The sequence below is a fragment of the Sapajus apella genome, unplaced genomic scaffold (genome assembly GCF_009761245.1).
Source record: "Sapajus apella isolate SASKATOON/1434 unplaced genomic scaffold, GSC_monkey_1.0 scaffold5, whole genome shotgun sequence".
Taxonomy (NCBI): domain Eukaryota; kingdom Metazoa; phylum Chordata; class Mammalia; order Primates; family Cebidae; genus Sapajus; species Sapajus apella.
The window spans coordinates 15,968,722-15,989,480 of NW_022436945.1; the positions used below are offsets into that span (position 1 = coordinate 15,968,722).

At 39.7% G+C, this 20,759-nt stretch overlaps 1 protein-coding gene across 5 annotated transcripts in view; it reads left to right on the forward strand.

The window, feature by feature from the left end:
- The window catches only part of RBPJ (recombination signal binding protein for immunoglobulin kappa J region), a 263,865-nt gene that overhangs the window by 167,335 nt on the left and 75,771 nt on the right, over positions 1–20,759 (forward strand). Inside the window, exon 1 of one of the 5 annotated variants that reach the window (XM_032273629.1) lies at positions 15,666–15,678. The exons of the other annotated variants lie outside the window; for them this stretch is intronic. The gene's annotated coding sequence lies outside the window, so the exon portion shown is untranslated. Of the gene's footprint in view, positions 1–15,665; positions 15,679–20,759 lie in introns of those variants that run through there. 5 annotated transcript variants of the gene reach the window in all.

Sequence of the window (20,759 nt, forward strand, 5' to 3'; positions counted from 1 at the left end):
TGACTGTTTTTTCAGCAGGGCGAGTTAGGGTGGTAAAAACTGAGAGTTACTGTGCTGGTAATCTTTACTTCTTATGACTTTGAAGGAATTTGGAATATTTTTGCTTGAGTATTGTAATGATTCTCTAAACATATTATTTGGGTATGTGGGAAGGTAAATTGTAAGATAGGTTATAAATATGGTTTCTGTCATCAAATATTTTTGCTCACAGTAACTACTATGTGTAATGGCACTTGTAGCTTTACCTCTAGCTACTGTCTAAAGATATAAATGTTGGGTTATTTGAAGCTACACATTTCCAGCTTATACATACGAATAGATTTAGGCATGATGTATGTATACCCACTTTTATTTCAGAAAAATATGGTTTATTTATTTATTGTTTTTTTGAGACAGAATCTCATGCTGTTGCCCTGACTGGAGTGCAGGGGCATGATTTCAGCTCACTGCAACCTCCACCTCCTGGGTTCAAGCAATTCTTGCGCCTCAGCCATCTGAGTAGCTGGGATTACATGTGTGTGCCACCATGCCTGGCTAATTTTTTTGTACTTCTTTTCTTTTCTTTTTTTTCTTTCTTTCGACGGAGTTTTGCTCTTGTTGCCCAGGCTGGAGTGCAGTGGCGTGGTCTCAGCTCACTGTAACCTCTGCCTTCCAGGTTCCAGCGATTTGCCTGCCTCAGCTTCCCAACTAGCTGGGTTTACAGGCACCTGCCACCACACCCAGCTACATTTTGTATTTTTAGTAGAGTCGAGATTTCACTATATTGGCCAGGCTGGTCTCGAACTCCTGACCTCAAGTAATCTACCTGCCTCAGCCTTACAAAATGCTGGGATTACAGGTATGAGCCACTGTGCCCAGCCTATACTTCTTTTTAATAGAGACGGCATTTTGCCGTGTTGGCCACATTGGTCTCGAACTCCTGGCCTCAAGTGATCCACCCGCCTCAGCCTCCCAAAGTGCTGGGATTACAGGTGTGAACCACTACGCCTGGCCAAGAATATGGTTTTAATATGTTATTGAGACATATAGCTAACTATAATTATTAAAAGTAGTTTTACTCTGAAAGACATCACCTGGAGCTGACCTACAAGTAATAAGGCAGATGTGGTATTTTTAAATCAAAATATACCTAGAAGATAAATTTCCTAAAAGAATCTTAGGAATTGTGTATTTCTTTTAAAGCAGAAGAGGAAAAAAGGAAGGGTAGAATAGCAACAATGGAAACAAATGAGGGTCCCTGCTCCCCACCTTACCCCAAAGCTCCACTGTATATGTGGGGTTATAGTCAGTATTTCTGCTGTTAGAGTATATATTTGCAAATCTCTGAATTATGTATATGTATAAATCTCATAATAGATTCATATTCTGTTTAAAGGCAATGTTTAACATGTTTCCTGATCATAAAATGTTGATGTTGAAGAAGTTCAAAAAATACAGGTTGAATGTGCTGCTTAAAATTAGCTGCTGCTTTATTTTTAAACATTTAAAAAATTTTGTTAAATTTAGTCTCATTCTTCCTAGTATTTAAAAGAGTTTAAACTTTGACAGTTAACAGCTGTTCTTTTGCGTAGGACATGTTTTCAGGAGGATTTTTGTGCACATTAAAAATAACCACTTTTGTGAATTGTAGTTATTATTCATAGCCATTTTAAAAAAGATATAAAAGCTTTCCAGCGAGTTACTTCTGATTCATAACCAAATTTTAGCAGAGCAGATGTAGACTACCAGTGGAATAATTAGCCAAAAAATATTAGGGGTCTAGAGATTCCTTTGTGTAACATTTAACTTTAATTTCTTGGACAGCTTATATGAATAATTAAAGTGTTGAGGCAGTTAAAATTTCTTTTCTTCTCTTGGGATTTCCCAGTTGTCATAGATAGCTGTAGTCACTAGGGAAGTAGGAATATTATTTTCAGCAAACAGATGGCTTTCCTATTATTGGTCCCAAAAAGTGCCTACTGAGGTTCATGTTTATGTTGGATAATTTCCTAATCACACCACCTCAGTATACTTTTGAAAGATCACACCTGGTAACAGAATATGATGTAGATATTAATATGACTTAGTGAACTTGAAAGCTTCCAAAATTGTAAGGGTATATAGTTCCCACATCCCTGGGGAGAGTAGTCCGTTCCAACAAGAGGAATCGCCTGGTAGCCAGTGCTTTCCTTTTCTTATTATGAGTCCCATTTTTGTATCTTTCTGCCTCAGTTGCAGTCTCAGGGATTTCCTGGTTGCTACTTCTCCTTTTAAACTCTGATTTACCCTGTCATCTATGTGCTGTTTTCATTTCTGCTTAGTCAGATGACTACACCATCCAGTACTTTGAGACATTGGTAGATTTTGTTAGAACTAAGGGTAGGATTCCATAGTGTGTGGAGAAGACTTTCAGAGAATACAGTGATGCTGGGGCTTAAAATGACAAAATCACACCTTTTCTAAGCTCTATAATAAAGTGTTTCTGGAGATTTCACTTGTTACTAATAGGGTTACTTTCTCTTTTTAAAAGGTCTGTTTTCCTTCTCCCATTGAAAATTAAAACACACACACAAACACACAAAATTGGGAATCTACATGTATATTTATGCTAGTGAAATTTCAAAAATAGTCAATTATTAGTGAAGCGGGTCTGTTGTCTGGGGTAAATGCATGGGGTTCATCGTTCACACCAGGAAAATTTAGGACTTGGACACACATGAGGAGTTTAGGAGTGGAGGTTTAATAGGCAAAAGAAAGAGAAAGGAAAACAGCTTTCTTTCTAGTGAGAGAGAGGGAACTTCCCAAGAGGAAAAGACCAGCCGGTTTTGGATGCACTGGATTTTATGGACGCACTGGATTTTATAGGTTTGAGGCGGGGATGTCTGATTTACATAGGGCTCACAGATTGGTTCAATCAGGTATGACGCTTACAGTGGGGAAGGCTGGCTGCCCCACCCTAATTTTATTATGCAAGTAAACTCCCCCCTTGGCAGGTGCATCTTGTCTGCTCCTTACTGTACACATGGCTGACAAAGAGAAGGGAAGAGGGAGCCACCATCTAACATGATTGGCACAACTGCTGGCATCTATGACTGTAGTTTGATTTTACAGGCTGCTCTTCGTTAGAAAGGAAAATGATTTGGGGTTGCTTTTCGTTAGAAGGAAAACCTTACCAAGGACTTCTGTACCCTCACTATCTGCCTAAGTAATTTCTTCTTAACTCCTGTATCATTAAGATTCTAAAAACAGGCTATATGTTCAATATAAATATAACCTGGTTTCCAGACAGTTTATTGCTTAAGTCAAAAGAAATGCTCAGTCTGTTTTTGGAATCATTTCTTAATGACTTCTAAAAGGAACAAAGTGACATTTTGAGATACGTGAAGACAAGTTGCCTTGAAGATAAGTTGGGGCTTTATTTCTTTAATATAACTAGTTGGGACAAGTCATAAGAGTGAACAGTCATTATAGTATTAAAAATTTGTCAAGAAGGAAAAAAATTCTGGTGCTTTACACATGTTGCCGGGGGAACAGTGACACCATTTGTTGAGATGAGGTGGCCCCGTGGTAAAAGGCACAGTAGAGGAGTTGAGTTAGTTTGGGGAGAAGATTTCAGATATGAACCATGCCGACTTTGAGGTTCTTGTGAGAAAGCTAGATGAAGGTATCCATCGGCCAGTTATACATGCAATTCTGGGAGCTCAAGAGAGAGGTCACAGTTGGAAATGTATACTTGAAGACCAGTAGATGCTAATTAGAACCTTGGGAATAGGCAAGATCTTTTGGACAGAGTGAGGCAGTGACAGACTTGGCAAGCACCAAAATATAAGGAATGGGTAGAGATATAGAAGCAATTAAAACTGTCAGCAAACAAGGTAGAGCAAAAGCCTCAATAGTGGAGTGTTACAACAGTGAAGACTAAGTTCTTCTAGAAGGAGGTACACTGGTCAGTGGTGTTAAATGCTGGAATGAGAGTGAGGTAAGTCTAAATGTTCATTGGATTTAGGATTTCAGAGGCCATAGCAAGAACAGTTTCAGTGAACTGGTGAGATCTTACTGTGGTTGAGGAGTTGGAGGTAAGGAAGTATGCAACTCTTTTAAGAGCAGTGGCTTTGAACATGGAGGGTGGAAGTGGAGCCACAGGTGTAAAGGTAGAGCGTTGAAGATGGATTAGGCTTGACATGTTTAGATGCTGATTGGAAGGGACACACGAAGAGGAAAGAAGATGAAATTTGTTAACTCCTATTGCTGCCTTTTCTGTAACCTTGTGTTGCTTCTCACGTATTAATGGAAAGCCTGAATTAAAAGGGGGTTACTAAAAGTGGCATACATTCGGTAATTCTGTGACCAAGAGAACATTTACCAATTTGATTCTCTTTTAGAGTCTTTCTATATCTGCTGTGTGTGTGTGTGTGTGTGTGTGTGTGTCTGTGTTTTTCTTAAGATGGAGTTTGGCTCTTGTTGCCTAGGCTGGAGTGCAGTGATGCCATCTCGGCTCACTGTAAACTCTGCCTTCTGGGTTCAAGTGATTCTCCTGCCTCAGCCTCCCAAGTAGCTGGGATGATAGGCACACACCATGATGTGTGGCTAATTTTGTATTTTTAGTAGAGATGGGGTTTCACCATGTTGGCCAGGCTGGTCTTGAACTTCTGACCTCAGATGATCCACCCGCCTCGATCACCCAAGGTGCTGGGATTACAGGCCTGAGCCACTGCACCCAGCCTGCTGTTTCATTTTAATCAGGAAAAATATTCTGTGTTTGTTTTCTGGAGGGGTGATGTTTGTGCTTTGATTCTTTGATATTTTTGCTCAGTCCTTCTAGTACTAAATGAGGTGATGGACGTGGTTCATTACTTTGAAGCCAAAGAAATGTACTTGTTTTTGGAGTCTTTATCTATATGCTGTAAGAGCTATGTGGGACATACATCAGTTTTTTTTTTTTTTTTCTTTCTTTTAACTAAATCATTGCCTCTAGATTTTCGATTGCTTGCTCTTATCAATAAGTAGAAAGTTAGCATGTACACCAGTATATGTGATTATCATATTGTACGGTACCAATGTACTAAAATGTGTACATCAATTTGAAATGTTAAAAAATATTGTGATAAAGATGAGGTAAAAAAAGTTTTTCACCTCAACAACAAAAAGTTTGTTTGGTTGTTTTTTGATTTTTGTTTTTTGGTTTTTTTTTTTTTTGAGACAAAGTCTCACTTTTATCACCCAGACTGGAGAGCAGTGGCATGAGCATAGCTCACTGCAGCCTTAAACTCCTGAGTTCAAGCCATCCTTCTTTCTGCCTTAGTCTCCCAAGTAGATAGGAGTTACAGGCATGTGACATCATGGCCTGTGAATTTTTCAATGTTTTTGTAGACACAGAGTCTCACTATGTTGCCCAGGCTGGTCTTAAACTCCTGGCTTCTAGTTGTCCGCTTACCAAGGCTACCTATGTGTTGAGGTTACAGGTGTGAGCTACCATGCCTGGTCTATAAACAAAATTTTAAAGATGTTTTTAATAGTTAATGGCAGGAACCCATTTTATTATTTATCATTACAGGTTTTTCTTTCTTTTTTTGTGTGCCAGGCTCTGGCGTGCAGTGATGTAATCACAGCTCACTGTACCCTTGACCTCAGGGGCTCAAGCCATTCTCTCACCTCAGCCTCCTGAGTATGAGTAGCTGGCACTATAGGCACAAGCCACCATACCCGGCTAATGTTTTTAAACTTTTTTTTGTAGAGACAGTGTCTGGCTATGTTGCCCAGGCTGACCTCAAACTCCTGGATGCAAGTGATCCTCCCACCTTAGCCTCCCAAAGTGCTGGGATTACAAGCATGAGCCATTGTGCCTGGCCAATCTTCACATGTAGTTTTTAGTGACAACAATGTGTTTGAATATCACTTCTTTTTTCTTTAAGTTTTGGTAAAATATACATAATAGACCTCGTTACTTTTGAACATTTTGGTTAATACTTTGTGAATAGAGTCATTCAAAGGACTGGGTCCAAGTTTATTTTATTTTGATATAAGTAAGTAATTTTCTTAGCTGAAAAGCCATTGTTTAAATGTCATGTTTAAGTGTTTTGACTTATAGTCCTGTCCACTAGGTGGCATACTACATGCAGCTACTTGTCTTCACAGGGAAAGTAATTGATTTGGGGGAACGTTTTATATAAAGAAAATGAGTAACTCATTAGGTTTCACAACACTTTTACTTTTAAGTGCTTTGCCACGAGATAAACAGCAGAACTCCATGTGATACAAGAGATTTTTGTTTTCCTTTTTTTTTTAATTGCATTTTAGGTTTTGGGGTACATGTGAAGAACATGCAAGATTGTTACATAGGTACATACATGGCAGTGTGATTTGCTGCCTTCCTCCCCATCACCTACATCTGGCATTTCTCCCCATGCTATCTCTCCCCAGCTCCCCACCCCCCATCGTCTCTCCCCTATTTAGCCCCGATAGACTCTAGTGTGTGATGCTCCCCTCCCTGTTTCCATGTGTTTTCATTGTTCAACACCCACCTATGAATGAGAACATGCAGTGTTTGATTTTCTGTTCTTGTGTCAGTTTGCTGAGAATGATGGTTTCCAGGTTCATCCATGTCCCTACAAAGGACATGAACTCATCGTTTTTGATGGCTACATAATATTCCTCCGTGTATATGTGCCACATTTTCCCTGTCCAGTCTATCATCGATGGGCATTTGGGTTGGTTCCTGGTCTTTGCTATTGTAAACTGTGCAATGAACATTCATGTGCATGTGTCCTTATAGTAGACCGATTTATAATCCTTTGGATATATACCCAGTAACGGGATTGCTGGGTCAAATGGAATTTCTATTTCTAGGTCCTTGAGGAATCGCCACACTGTCTTCCACAATGGTTAAACTAATGTACACTCCCACCAACAGTGTAAAAGTGTTCCTATTTCTCCACATCCTCTCCAGCATCTGTTGTCTCCAAATTTTTTAATGGTCGCCATTCTAACCGGCATGAGATGGCATCTCATTGTACTTTTGATTTGTATTTCTCTAATGACCAGTGATGATGAGCATTTTTTCATATGTTTGTTGGCCTCATGTATGTCTTCTTTTGTAAAGTGTCTATTCATGTCCTTCGCCCACTTTTGAAGGGGCTTGTTTTTTTCTTGTAAATCTGTTTTAGTTCTTTGTAGATTCTGGATATCAGCCCTTTGTCAGATGGGTAGACTGCAAAAAATTTTTCCTATTCTGTTGGTTGCCAATTCACTCTAATGACTGTTTCTTTTGCCGTGCAGAAGCTGTGGAGTTTGATTAGGTCCCATTTGTCTATTTTGGCTTTTGTTGCCAGTGCATTTGGTGTTTTGGTCATGAAGTCCTTGCCTACGCCTATGTCCTGAATGGTTTTGCCTAGATTTTCTTCTAGGGTTTTTATGGTGTTAGGTCTTATGTTTAAGTCTTTAATCCATCTGGAGTTAATTTTAGTGTAAGGTGTCAGGAAGGGGTCCAGTTTCTGCTTTCTGCACATGGCTTGCCAGTTTTCCCAATACCATTTATTAAACAGGGAATCCTTTCCCTATTGCTTGTTTTTGTCAGGTTTGTCAAAGATCGGATGGTTGTAGATATGTTGTGTTCCTTCCGAGGCCTCTGTTCTGTTCCATTGGTCTATGTCTCTGTTTTGGTACCAGTACCATGCTGTTTTGATTACTGTAGCCCTGTAGTATAATTTGAAGTCTGTAGTGTGATGCCTCTCACTTTGTTCTTTTTGCTTAGAATTGACTTGGCTATGCAGGCTCTCTTTTGGCTCCATACGAAGTTTAAGGTGATTTTTTTCCAGTTCTGTGAAGAAGGTCATTGGTAGCTTGATGGGGATAGCGTTGAATCTTTAAATTACTTTGGGCAGTATGGCCATTTTCATGATATTGATTCTTCCTAACCATGAGCATGGAATGTTTTTCCATCTGTTTGTGTCCTCTCATTTTGTTGAGCAGTGGTTTGTAGCTCTCCTTGAAGAGGTCCTTTACGTTCCTTGTTAGTTGTATTCCTAGGTATTTTATTCTCTTTGCAGCAATTGTGAATGGCAGTTCATTCTTGATTTGGCTCTCTTTAAGTCTGTTTTTGGTGTATAGGAATGCTTGTGATTTTTGCACATTGATTTTGTATCCTGAGACTTTGCTGAAGTTGCTTATCAGTTTCAGGAGCTTTTGGGCTGAGACGATGGTGTCTTCTAGATATACAATCATGTTGTCTGCAAATAGAGACAATTTGACTTCCTCCTTTCCTATTTGAATACACTTTATTTTTCTTGCCTGATTGCTCTGGCTAGAACTTGCAATACTATGTTGAATAGGAGTGGTGAGAGAGGGCATCCTTGTCTAGTGCCAGATGTCAAAGGGAATGCTTCCAGTTTTTGCCCGTTGAGTATGATATTGGCTGTTGGTTTGTCATAAATAGCTTTTATTATTTTGAGATACGTTCCATCAATACCTAGTTTATTGAGGGTTTTTAGCATAAAGCGCTGTTGAATTTTGTCAAAAGCCTTCTCTGCATCATTTGAGATAATCATGTGGTTTTTGTTTTTGGTTCTGTTTATGTGGTGAATTACTTTTATAGACTTGCCTATGTTGAACCAGCCTTGCATCCCGGGATGAATCCTACTTGATCATGGTGGATAAGCTTTTTATGTGCTGTTGCAATTGGCTTGCCAGTATTTTTTTGAAGAGTTTTGCATCTATGTTTATCATGGGTATTGGCCTGTAGTTTTCTTTTCTTGCTGAGCCTCTGCTGGGTTCTGGTATCAGGATGATATTGATCTCATAAAATGATTTGGGAAGGATTCCCTCTTTTTGGATTGTTTGGAATAGTTTCAGAAGGAATGATACCAGCTCCTTTTTGTATGTCTGGTAGAATTTGGCTGTGAATCCATCTGGACGTAGGCTTTTTTTGGGTGGTAGGCTCTTAATTGCTGCCTCAAATTCAGACCTTGTTATTGGTCTATTCAGGGTTTCGACTTCTTCCTGGTTTAGGCTTGGGAGAATGCAAGTGTCCAGGAATTTATCCATTTCTTCCAGGTTTACTAGTTTATGTGCATAGAGTTGTTTGTAATAATCTCTGATGATGGTTTGTATTTCTGTGGGATCTGTGGTGATATCCCCTTTATAGTTTTTTATTGCATCTATTTGATTATTCCCTCTTTTCTTTTTTATTAATCTGGCTAGTGGTCTATTTTGTTGATCTTTTCGAAAAACCAGCTCCTGGATTTATTGATTTTTTGAAGGGTTTTTGTGTCTCTATCTCCTTCAGTTCTGCTCTGATCTTAGTTATTTCTTGCCTTCTGCTGGGTTTTGAGTTTTTTTGATCTTGCTCCTCTAGCTCTTTGAATTTTGACAATAGGGTATCGATTTTAGATCTCTCCTTGCTTCTCATGTGGGCATTTATTGCTATATATTTTCCTCTAGAGACTACTTTAAATGTGTCCAAGAGATTCTGGTATGTTGTGTCTTCGTCCTCGTTGGTTTCAAAGAACATCTTTATTTCTGCCTTCATCTCATTGTTTATCCAGTAAACATTCAAGAGCCAGTTGTTCAGTTTCCATGAAGCTGTGTGGTTCTGAGTTAGTTTCTGAAATCTGAGTTCTAACATGATTACACTGTGGTCTTAGAGACTGTTTGTTATGGTTTCTGTTCTTTTGCATTTGCCGAGGAGTGATTTACTTCCAATTATGTGGTCAATTTTAGAGTAGGTGTGATGTGGTGCTGAGAAGAATGTATATTCTGTGGATTTGGGGTGGAGAGTTCTGTAAATGTCTATTAGGTTTGCTTGGTCCAGGTCTGAGTTCAAGTCCTGGACATCCTTGTTAATTTTCTTCTCGTTGATCTGTCTAATATTAACAATCAGGTCTTAAAGTCTCCCACTACTATTGTGTGGGAGTCTAAGTCTCTTTGTAAGTCATTAAGAACTTGCTTTATGTATCTGGGTGTTCCTGTATTGGGTGCATATATATTTAGGATGGTTACCATCTCTTCTTGTTGCATTGATCCTTTTAGCATTATATAATGTCCTTCTTTGTCTCTTTTGATCTTTTTTGGTTTAAAGTCTATTATATCAGAGATGAAAATTGCAACTCCTGCTTTTTTTTGCTCTCCATTTGCTTGGTAAATCTTCCTCCATCCCTCTATTTTGAGCCTTTGTGTATCCTTGCATGTGAGATGGGTTTCCTGGATACAGCACACTCATGGGTTTTGGCTTTTTATCCAATTTGCCAGTTTGTGTCTTTTGATTGGGGCATTTAGCCCATTTACATTTAGGGTTAATATTGCTATGTGTGAATTTGATCCTGCCATTTTGATGCTAGCTGGCTGTTTTGTCCGTTAGTTGATGCAATTTCTTCATTGTGTCGATGCTCTTTACCATTTGGTATGTTTTTGGAGTGGCTGGTACTGGTTGTTCCTTTCTATGTTTAGTGGCTCTTTCAGGAGCTCTTGTAAAGCCGGCCTGGTGGTGATAAAATCTCTGAGTACTTGCTTGTTCGTAAAGGATTTTATTTTTCCTTCACTTATGAAGCTTAGTTTGGTTGGATATGAAATTCTGGGTTGAAAGTTCATTTCTTTTAGGATGTTGAATATTGGCCCCCACTCTCTTCTGGCTTGTAGGGTTTCTGCTGAGAGATCTGCTGTGAGTCTGATGGGCTTCCCTTTGTGGGTAACCCGACCTTTCTCTCTAGCTGTCCTTAGCATTTTCTTCTTCATTTCAACCCTGGTGAATCTGACGATTATGTGCCTTGGGGTTGCTCTTCTTGAGGAATATCTTTGTGGTGTTCCCTGTATTTCCTGGACTTGAATATTGGCCTGCCTTGCTAGGTTGGGGAAGTTTTCCTGGATAGTATCCTGAAGAGTATTTTCCAGTTTGGATTCATTCTCTCTGTCACATTCAGGTACATTTATCAAACGTAGATTAGGTCTTTTCACATAGTCCCATATTTCTTGGAGACTTTGTTTATTCCTTTTTACCGTTTTTTCTGTAATCTTGCCTTCTCGTTTTATTTCATTGAGTTGATCTTCGACCTCTGATATCCTTTCTTCTGCTTGGTCAATTTGGCTGTTGAAACTTGTGTATGCTTCGTGAAGTTCTCGTGTTGTGTTTTTCAGCTCCATCAATTCACTTACATTCCTCTCTAAGTTGTTTATTTTCATTAGCATTTTGTGAAATCTTTTTTCAACGTTCTTAGTTTCTTTGCATTGGGTTACAACATTTTCTTTTAGCTCACAGAAGTTTCTTACTACCCACCTTCTGAAGCCTGATTCTCTCAATTCATCATACTCATTCTCCATCCAACCTTGTTCCCTTGCTGATGAGCAGTTGTGATCCCTTGGAGGAGAGGTGTTCTGGTTTCAGGTGTTTTCATCCTTTTTGCGCTGGTTTCTTCCCATCTTTGTGGATTTATCCACCTGTCATCTTTGTAGTTGTTGACTTTCAGATTGGGTCTCTGAGTGGACGTTGTTGACGATGAAGTTATTTCTTTCTGTTTCTTAGTTTTCCTTCTTACAGTCAGGCCCCTCTGCTGTAGGACTGCTGAGTTCCACTCCATGCCCTGCTTGCCTGGGGATCACCTGCAACAGCTGCAGAACAGTAAGGGTTACTGCCAGTTTCTTCTTCTGCTATCTTTGTCCCAGAAGGATACCCACCAGATGTCAGTCTGAGCTCTCCTTTATGAGGTGACTCTTTGGATCTAGGGGGGTCAGGGAGCTGCTTGAGGAGACAGTCTGTCCTTTATAGGAGCTCAAGTGCTGACCTGTGAGCTCCGTTGTTCATTCAGAGCTGCTGGGCAGGTATGCTTAAGTCTGCTGCAGCAGAACTCATAAACCTCCTCCCCCTCCCCCCTTTTTTTCCCCCAGATGCTCTGTCCTGGGGAGTTAGGGCTTTATTTATGAGTTTCTGTTGTGCTGCTGGCTTTTTTCAGGGCTGCCCTGCCCAGCGAGGAGGCAGCCTAGTCACTCTCTGCCTGCAGAGGCTTTGCTGAGGTGCTGTGGGCTCTGCCCAGCTGCCATGTGAACTTTCCTGCAGTCCTGTTTATACCGGTGTAGTTAAAACTGCCTCGGCAATGGCGGCCCACCTCTATAATGGCGGACTCTCTCTGTAATGGTGGGCTGGCTCAGCAATGGCAAACTACCTCCGTGTGGTGGACTGCCTTGGTAATGGCGGGTGCCCCTCCCTCCCAGAGCTGGACCATCCTGGGTTCAGCCGTGCTTGCTGTGAAACTCTAAATCCAGAGTGTTTCTGATTGCTGTTTTTTTGTAGGGGTGGGACCAGCTGAGCCTGTTCACCTGGCTCCCTGCCTCAGAGCTTCCCCTTTTTTTCTTTTTTTAGTTGAACGGTCAGTTCTGTCTCCCGGGTATTCCAGTCACCTGTTGAAAAGGTGCCAGGATCTGTGGGATTTCCTGTGTGGCAACCCGCTGCGCTGGTTGAAACAGCCGTGCTGAGATTCGTGGCACTTTTTTGCCTTTTTGTCTTGAACTTGTAAACTCAAGTCATTCACCTGCTTGGCCTCCCAAAATGTTGATATTACAGGCCTCAGCCACCATGCCTGGCCTTGAAAATGCTTTTTATGTTATGGTATGGTTCCATACGAAACAATGGTGTCTATCTAAATAGCTGCTATATGTTGCTTGTTTTCTCTACATACTATGTGTATCTTCCTGTATGAGCTTTCTGTTTTGATAGTACGTTTATGTATTTGGAAATATGTGCATGCCAGATAGGCCCCACTGCTAGTTGATACAGATTATGCAGTAGGGTCACTCTCCATGGCTGTAAACCTCTAGATCTTCTACTAAGAAATTGTGTGTGCTAAGAGCTGCTTTGTGGGGGGAGGTGTGTGGTTGTAGTGGGGAGTTCCCTTTCATACCTACCTTAGGATCACAGTGAATTGACATTGATCTTTGTGTATTTAAATTGTTTTCAATTCAGAGTAGCATTAATGTATACTTCTGCGTCTTTGTCCCAATGATAGCAGTTTTAGCTTATGTTCATTATTTTTTCTATGTAAGGGGAATTTACCTTACTGTCATTGTCTATTTGGGCTGCTATATCAAAATACCATAAACTAGGTAGCTTATGAACGATAGAATTTATTTCTTACATTCCAATAGTAAGGTGTCAGAAGATTAGTGTCTGGTGAAGGTCCTAGCTGTGGTTCACAGATGGTATCTTCTAGCTTATGTCTACTCATGGTAGAATAGGGGACGAAGGATCTCTCTTAAGCCTCTTTTATAAGTACACTAATCCCATTCATGAGAGGTATGTCCTTATGACCTAATCACCTCCCAAAGGTCTTCCCTCCTGATGCTGTGACGTTAGGGATTAGAATTTCAACATACAGCTAGTGTTCGACTTACGACCATGATTGGTTCTGACAGACCGGTCGTAACATGATTTGGCCGTAAGTTAAGTAGGCTATATGCACGCGGAGATGGTAGTGCTGCCGGAAGCTGGTCCGCACTGTTGTACGCCCAGCTGGACAACGTTTGCGCTGCCAGACGCGGAGCAGTTGTGGCTAGCGATTGTGGTCGTAAAGTCGAATGGTCGTAAGTTGCATGGGTTGTAAGTTGATCAATACCTGTATCTCTTTTGGGGGAGGGGGGCACAAACATTCAGACCATAGCACTTACATCATTAAAAACCTCAAGACTAGGCATGGTGGCTCACGCCTGTAATCTCCCAGCACTTTGGGAGACTGAGGCAGATGAATCACCTGAGTTCAGAAGTTTGAGACCAGCCTGGCCAACATGGCAAAATCCTGTGTCTACTAAAAAAAAAATACAAAAGTTAGCAGAGTGTGGTGGCTCATGCCTGTAATCACAGCAACCTATGAGGCTGAGGAAGGAGAATCACTTGAACCTGGGAGGCAGAGGTTGCAGTGAGCCCAGATTACACCATTGCATTTCAGCCTGGGTGACAGATTGAGACACTGTCTTAAACAACAACAACAAAAAAAACCTCAAACGAAAGCTGTCCATGGCATTCTGGTAGGACCTTAGGTACTGAAGGTTCATAGGGCATGTTTTGTCTAATGCATACAGAAGTATGGTGTCATATAAGTCCTGTCATATAAGTCCTGCTTCTTAGAGACTATTTTCATTAAAATTAAAATCTAATCCGGCATGTAGCCTTCATCATGAATCCATTGTTTTAATATAGGTTTGTTTTTGTTTTTGTTTTCTTGCTTCTTATTTACCAGTAGCTTTGTAAAATAGTGAAAAGTGTAGCAATGAAAAACCCAGTGGAAAGGAAAGCATAGCAAAACCCAGTGGAAAGTATAGCAGTTCCTGAAGGTACTACATTAGCTACTTGCAACAAAGAAAAGGCACTTGTATATTTTCAACCTTTTTTCTCAAAATATTCATCTGTTGCTAAGGAGTTTTTCTTTAATCATGAAAAGTTTATTTCCAGTTGCTTCAAAACATTAATATGCTAGGAAAAATTGTCTCTGAAATAACATGATTTTCATTTATGTCAACCTCATTCCCCTATTACTAGCTGCTTACGAAACAGATCACAGCGAAGAAACACACATTATATCAGAAGAGACCTTTTGTTTTGATTTGATTCGTTAAATGCATACAGTGGTGGTATTTGGTTTTGGAATCAGAGAGACCAGGCTTTGAATTCTGGTTCTGCCACTTAAATGTCTCTTTGTGAAAGTTGCTTGATTTATTTAACCTCAGTTTCTGTGTCCATAAAATGGAATTAATTATTATGCCTTTTTCATAGGTTTGGTAGTAAATAAGTAAGATATTTAAAATATTAGACAATCTTTTTATACTTCAAATATACTATTAAATCTTGTTTTCTGTTGTTATTATAATTCACAGTATTCTTTAGATCACGATGTAACATATACGGCCCCCAAGGACTGTTTACAGCAAGTAAGCTTAATGTTTTCACATTATTTTTATATCCTTATTTAAATACAAAATATTTACTAGAAAGCAGGATTTTTGTTTAACATCAAATGTAGATCACAAGGAAAACATCCAAAATGTGGTAAATTAGAAATTAGTATTTTTATTTATTGGCAAAAAGATTTTTTTTTTTCGAGACAGAGCCTTGCTTTGTCCCTCAGGCTGGAGTACAGTGGTGTGACCCAGGCTTATTGCAACCTCCGCCTCCCGGGTTCAAGCGATTCTTCTGCCATAGCCTTCCAAGTAGCTAAAACTATAGGCTTGTGCCCTTATGCCCAGCTAATTTTTGTATTTTTAGTGGAGATGGGCTTTCTCCATGTTGGCCAGGCTGGTCACGAACTGCTGACCTCAAGTCATCTGCCCGTCGTGGCCTCCCAAAGTGGTGCAGTTACAGGCATAAGCCACTGTGCCCAGCCAGCAAAGAGATTTTACATGGGAAACTGATGAAATAATTACAATATACAGAAACTGTAATTTTATTTAGATTCTTGTGATGTAAAGGAGATATAAACAGGCTTTTTTCCTTTAGGTACAAATAGAGATAGACTGTTTTCTATTTAAATGCTATTAAAAGTTTTTATACTTTTCTACTTTGCCTGTGACATGTATTGGTTTTTCAGGCTTATATTCTCTCTTCCAACTCAAAGCTCTCATTTCATGAAATAATTTGAAATAGAACTTCATTTAAAACTTAACTATTTTTCTTATTTCATTTAATATTGCCTCCTGCCATCTTTTTTTGGTCTTGTTCTGTTGTACAGGGTTAGAGTACAGTGGTGCAGTCATGGGTCACTGCAGCTTCAACCTCCTAGGCTCCAGCAGTCTTCTCACCTTAGCCACTCTCCACACCCCCCTTCCCACCCTCACTGGACCCAACTCCCCCAGTAGCTGGGACTATAGGTGTGTGCCATGTGGCCTGGCCCTCTCTCTATATGTATACTTTTTGTTGCCTAGGCTGTCTACTGACATTTTTCTTCTGAAGTTAAATACATCTCATCTGTGAATTTGTCAAACGTCATGCACTGAACTATTTTAAACAAATTATACTCGAGAGACATTTCTTAAAAACCTGTTGTTAGAAGGCTAGGTGTGGTAGCTCACATCTGTAATCTCAAAAGGCCAAGGTAGGATTGCATGTGTTCAGGAATTCGACACCATCTTGGGCAATATAGCAAGACTTCATCTCTACAAAAAAAAAAAAAAAAAGAGGGGGTGAGGATGCACGCCTGTAGTCCCAGCTACACAAGTGGATCCCTTGAGCCCCAAGAGTTCAAGGCTGCAATGGGCTATGATCTGTGCTACTGCACTCCAGACTGGGCAACAGAGCAAGAGCCCATCTCTTAAAAAAAAAAAAACCACCAAAACCCTAACCCCTCCCCCCCCAACAAAAATGCCCCGTTACAGATAAGAACTTTGAACATCTTAAGTTATATAAAGGATAAGTGAAGACAGTCTGGCTCTTGGGAGTTCGTGCCTTATTGGGGAATCCAGGTACACTTGAGGAAACTAAGGAAGAGCACCGTAGCTCATATAACGGGCATTTCCCAAGGAGCATTGAGGTACACAAGAAGAGGGAATGGTTAATTCAGACTGGGTATTCCAGTGAAAGCTTCAGGAAGCATTTCTTTTTCTACTTCTCAGTTTTAAACTTTTTAACTATGTTAGAGGAAGATGAATTATGGAAATTTGGGGGCAGGAGATTTTGTTAAGGAATACCTGAGTACGGACTGTCCTCTGACCCTCCTGCCAAGTCAGAATGTGGTTCTTGTAAGAGATGAGTTTGTTAAAAAACCACAAGTGCCCAGTGTTAGTAAACATTGCTTTAACTGGGAGAAAACAGAACATCAGTAGAAAGGTAAGCCTGAGTAGAGGCCCAGTAAGAATGTGGCTATTTTCTCACCTCTGCCAGAGCTGGACTTGCAGAGTATGTCACTGGCAGCTGTGAGTACTTTTAGCTAGGGAGCTTGTGGCCAAGGTAAGTCTGTGCCAAGACAGGCTGCATATGCACGTGGGCTCTGTGTAGCTATTGCCATTTAGCTAAGTTCTATATCAGTGGCTAAGTAGAGTAGGAGCTGTATCAGGCCACATAGATTTGGAGTGAGAAAGTAAGATAGTGAGTCTGTGTGGCTTCTTCCTGTCTGTAACCCATTTGAAATATTGCAGAAATTTCATTTCCTTCCCCAGAGATAACTGCTGTTAAAAATTTGAGTATATTCTCCCAGACAACTTTTTTGTGTACTTAAATATACATAAAAGTATATAAATACGGTTTGGGTTTTCTTCAGGGCAGATGGGCTCATATCATTGTATATTATGTGTTATATTTACTTTTAAAATTTATAATTCTTCTTTAGTTCTTATCAGCATGTATTTCCGGTTGCCCCCATCATGATTTTGTGTAGTATTCCATATCCATAATATAGTTGTAATAATATATTTAGCCAGTTCCCATTTGGTGCCCAACTAGATGTTTTTCTCTTTTAGAAACAACACTGTAGTGAATATCTTTGTGTCCTGTATGTTTGAGTATTTTTGTAGGACAGATGCTTAGAAGTGAAATTGCTGGTTGCAAGGATATGTGCATTTATACTTTTGTTAGATACTGCCAAATCGTTCTCATGTTTCTGTTAACATATAACAGTGTCTGAGAATTGAATAGATATCAATAGGAGTTGGGAGGAAGAGGATTCCACATAGAGAAGTGTGCATTCGAGCATGGAGGTAGAAGAGCGTAGTGGGGATGGTAAGGAAAGAGGGAGTAAAGAATCTGGCATAGCGTATGGGAAGCAGAATGGTCTTGTGAAAGTGAGCCCATTTGAAAGGTAGGTTAGATCAGACAAAAAGACATTTTTTAATGTTTTGCTTAGAGCTTCAAATTTGAAGAAACAATGGAGCCCTTTGTAAAGGTTTCAAAACAGGAGCTTTATTTCAAGAAAATAGCTAGTGATAACTGTGAAGACTTGGCTTTTGAGGATAGGTGATTGGCTATAGGGCTATTACAGTGATTCTGTAAGGAAGAACTTCAGGAAGACCGAGGCATTAGAAATGAAAGAACGGCATCAGACTCAAGTAGTGTTAAGTAGTCTTACAAAAATCAATTTGTAAGACTTGGCTTAGGATGGGAAGAAAAATGGTTGAATGTTGCAGCTATCTGGGTGGATGAGTAGTGCCACTTAATGAAGATAGAAATAGGTTCAATTTGTAAAACAAGGGAAATATTTAGAAAATTTATCAAAATGTAAGAAAGTTCCTATCCATCAGGTGTGTTCAGTTTATTGTGGCAAAATATACTTAAATAAAATTTATCATTTTAACACTTTTAAACTGCACAGTTTAGCAGTAGTAAGTACATTCACGCTGCTGTACAACCATCACTACCATCTATCTCCACAACTGTTTTCATCTGCCCAAACTGAAACTCCAAACCCATTAAGTAATAACTCCCCATTGCCCCCAGGTCCCTGGTAACCACCATTCTTTTTGTCTCTGTGAATTTGACTATTCTAAGTACTTCATGTAAGTGGAATCATGTAGTATTTGTCTTTTTGCGACTGACTCACTTCACTTACCATAATGTCTTCAAGGTTCATCCAGGTAGCATTGTCAGAATTTTGTTTCTTTTTAAACCAGAATAGTATTCCATTGTATGCATTTACCACATTTTAAAATCCATTCATTGGTAGGTAGACATTTGGGTTACTTATGCTCAGATGTTTTCTCTGTGTTTTTGAGGGAGATTCTTGTTTTTTGTTTTGTTTTGTTTTTGTTTTTTTAATGATCAGAGAGTGAATTGCCTAGTTATTGAAGAGTGAATATAATAAAATTGGGTTTGATAAACTACCAACCACTGCACTCTTATATAGATCCGTTGTTACAAAATGGTGTTGGTTGCCAAAAGGATGGTTACAGAAGACTGTACATTGTACAGTGCAAATTAATCAAGACCATTGGAAAAATAGCATAAAATATGTATCCTACTAGTGGTAAGTACCATAATGGTCAAAGGTATAGTATAAAGTTGATAGAAGACTTGTGATTCTTAAGATATGGTGATGGATTATTGTGAGGAAGTGTAATAGGTACAAAATTACGTATACTTTGAAAAACAGTGATGGTGTAATATATGTTCTAGTCTTCGAGTTCCACACAGATGACTTTACTAACATTTCTTTCTATATTTTTAAAAAAGTCCTCTCAGTTCAGGGGCAATGGGTCATGCCTATAATCCCAGCACTTTGGGAGGCCAGGGCAGGAGGACAGCTTGAGGCCAGGAGTTTGAAACCAGCCTGGCAGCATAGTGAGACTCCATCTCTGAAAACAAACAAAAAAAAGTTAGCTGGGCATGTGGTGCATGCCTATAGTTCCAGCTACTTAGGAGGCTGAGGCATGAGGATTACTTGAACCCAGGAGGTTGAGGCTGCAGTGAGCCATAATTGTGTCACTACACTACAGCCTGGATAACAAAGCGAGATCTTGTCTCTTTAAAAAAAAAAAGCCCATTCATTTATTCAGGTTTGAGGCAGTGGGTTCACTGCTGCCTGCCTTCCCAGTTCACTGTGTCATCACTGTGTTCCAGATTACTGTTCTAAATGCTTTACATGTATTAAGTATTTCCCCTTCCATTATTTCATTTTTATCCCAATTTTTCTTTTGTTTGTTTGTTTGTTTTTGTTTTGAGATGCAGTTTCGCTTTGTTGCCCAGGCTGGAGTGTAATGGCTCTGTTGGCTCACTGCAGCCTCAGCCTCCCGGGTTCAAGCGACTCTCCTGTCTCAGTCTCCCAAGTAGCTGGGATTACAGGCATGCGCCACCATGCCCAGCTAATTTTGTATTTATTAGTAGAGACGGGGCTTCTCCGTGTTGGTCAGGCTGGTCTCTAACTCCTGACCTCAGATAATCCACCTGCCTCAGCCTCGCAAAGTGCTGGAATTACAGGTGTGAGCCACTGCGCCCAGCTTTTTATTCCAAGGAATGGGAAGGGGCCAGAGGGTTGGACTAATGTGCTAAAGTCATCAGTTTGAAAATATGGTTGTGGCTACAGGTAGAGATTTCATTGGACCAGGTCTCTTGTTTCTGTTCTTCATTAGTTTCTTCCCTACTTTGGTAGAGTTTTTTCCTATGTGTAATTCTGTCACCATTATAAGCTTTCTGAAGAGTGACCTACATTTTGTACCCTACATTCCCTACAATCTACAATAAATCTAAATCTTAAAAATATGTAATTTTTTTGATAGTGGATTAAAAGATTTTAATCAGTTACATCTACCCTTTCAACTAGGAAATAGTTTCACTTTCTCCTTAGCACATACTTTTTAGCCCTAGCTGGGAAACTTTTTCATCTTTCATTCTTTACACAAGCTGTTCCACATGCCTAGAGCATAACAGAACCTTTCTCATCTTCTTTCTTAGGAAGCTCTTTTTATGGCTTGCCTATGTTAAAATTTGCCTTATCAGTCATCCTAAAGTAATTTAAATTGCTTTATGACAGTAGATATATATATTTATTGATCAGTTATCAGTTAGTTTTACTTTCCTTGTGTAGCTTTAGTGTTCTTGTAGCTACATGATGCCAGACTTGTGGCAAAAACAGTGTGGATTCTTAGTAGATTTCAAATGTGACACATACACTTCTTACTATATCATTTCTAAAAGTGAAATTTTTTTTATGTTTTTATGTAAGAAAGGTGGGGTAGGGTGTGGAAGACAGGCACAGATACCTGTCAAGTCAATCACAGAATGGCAGTAAAACTTGATGGTAGCCATCTATCTGTTCATTTTTATGAATGCTACTATAGAAATAAGCTTTAGAAACTGGAGCTGTTTTCAGTTTAATGATGTCCATGGA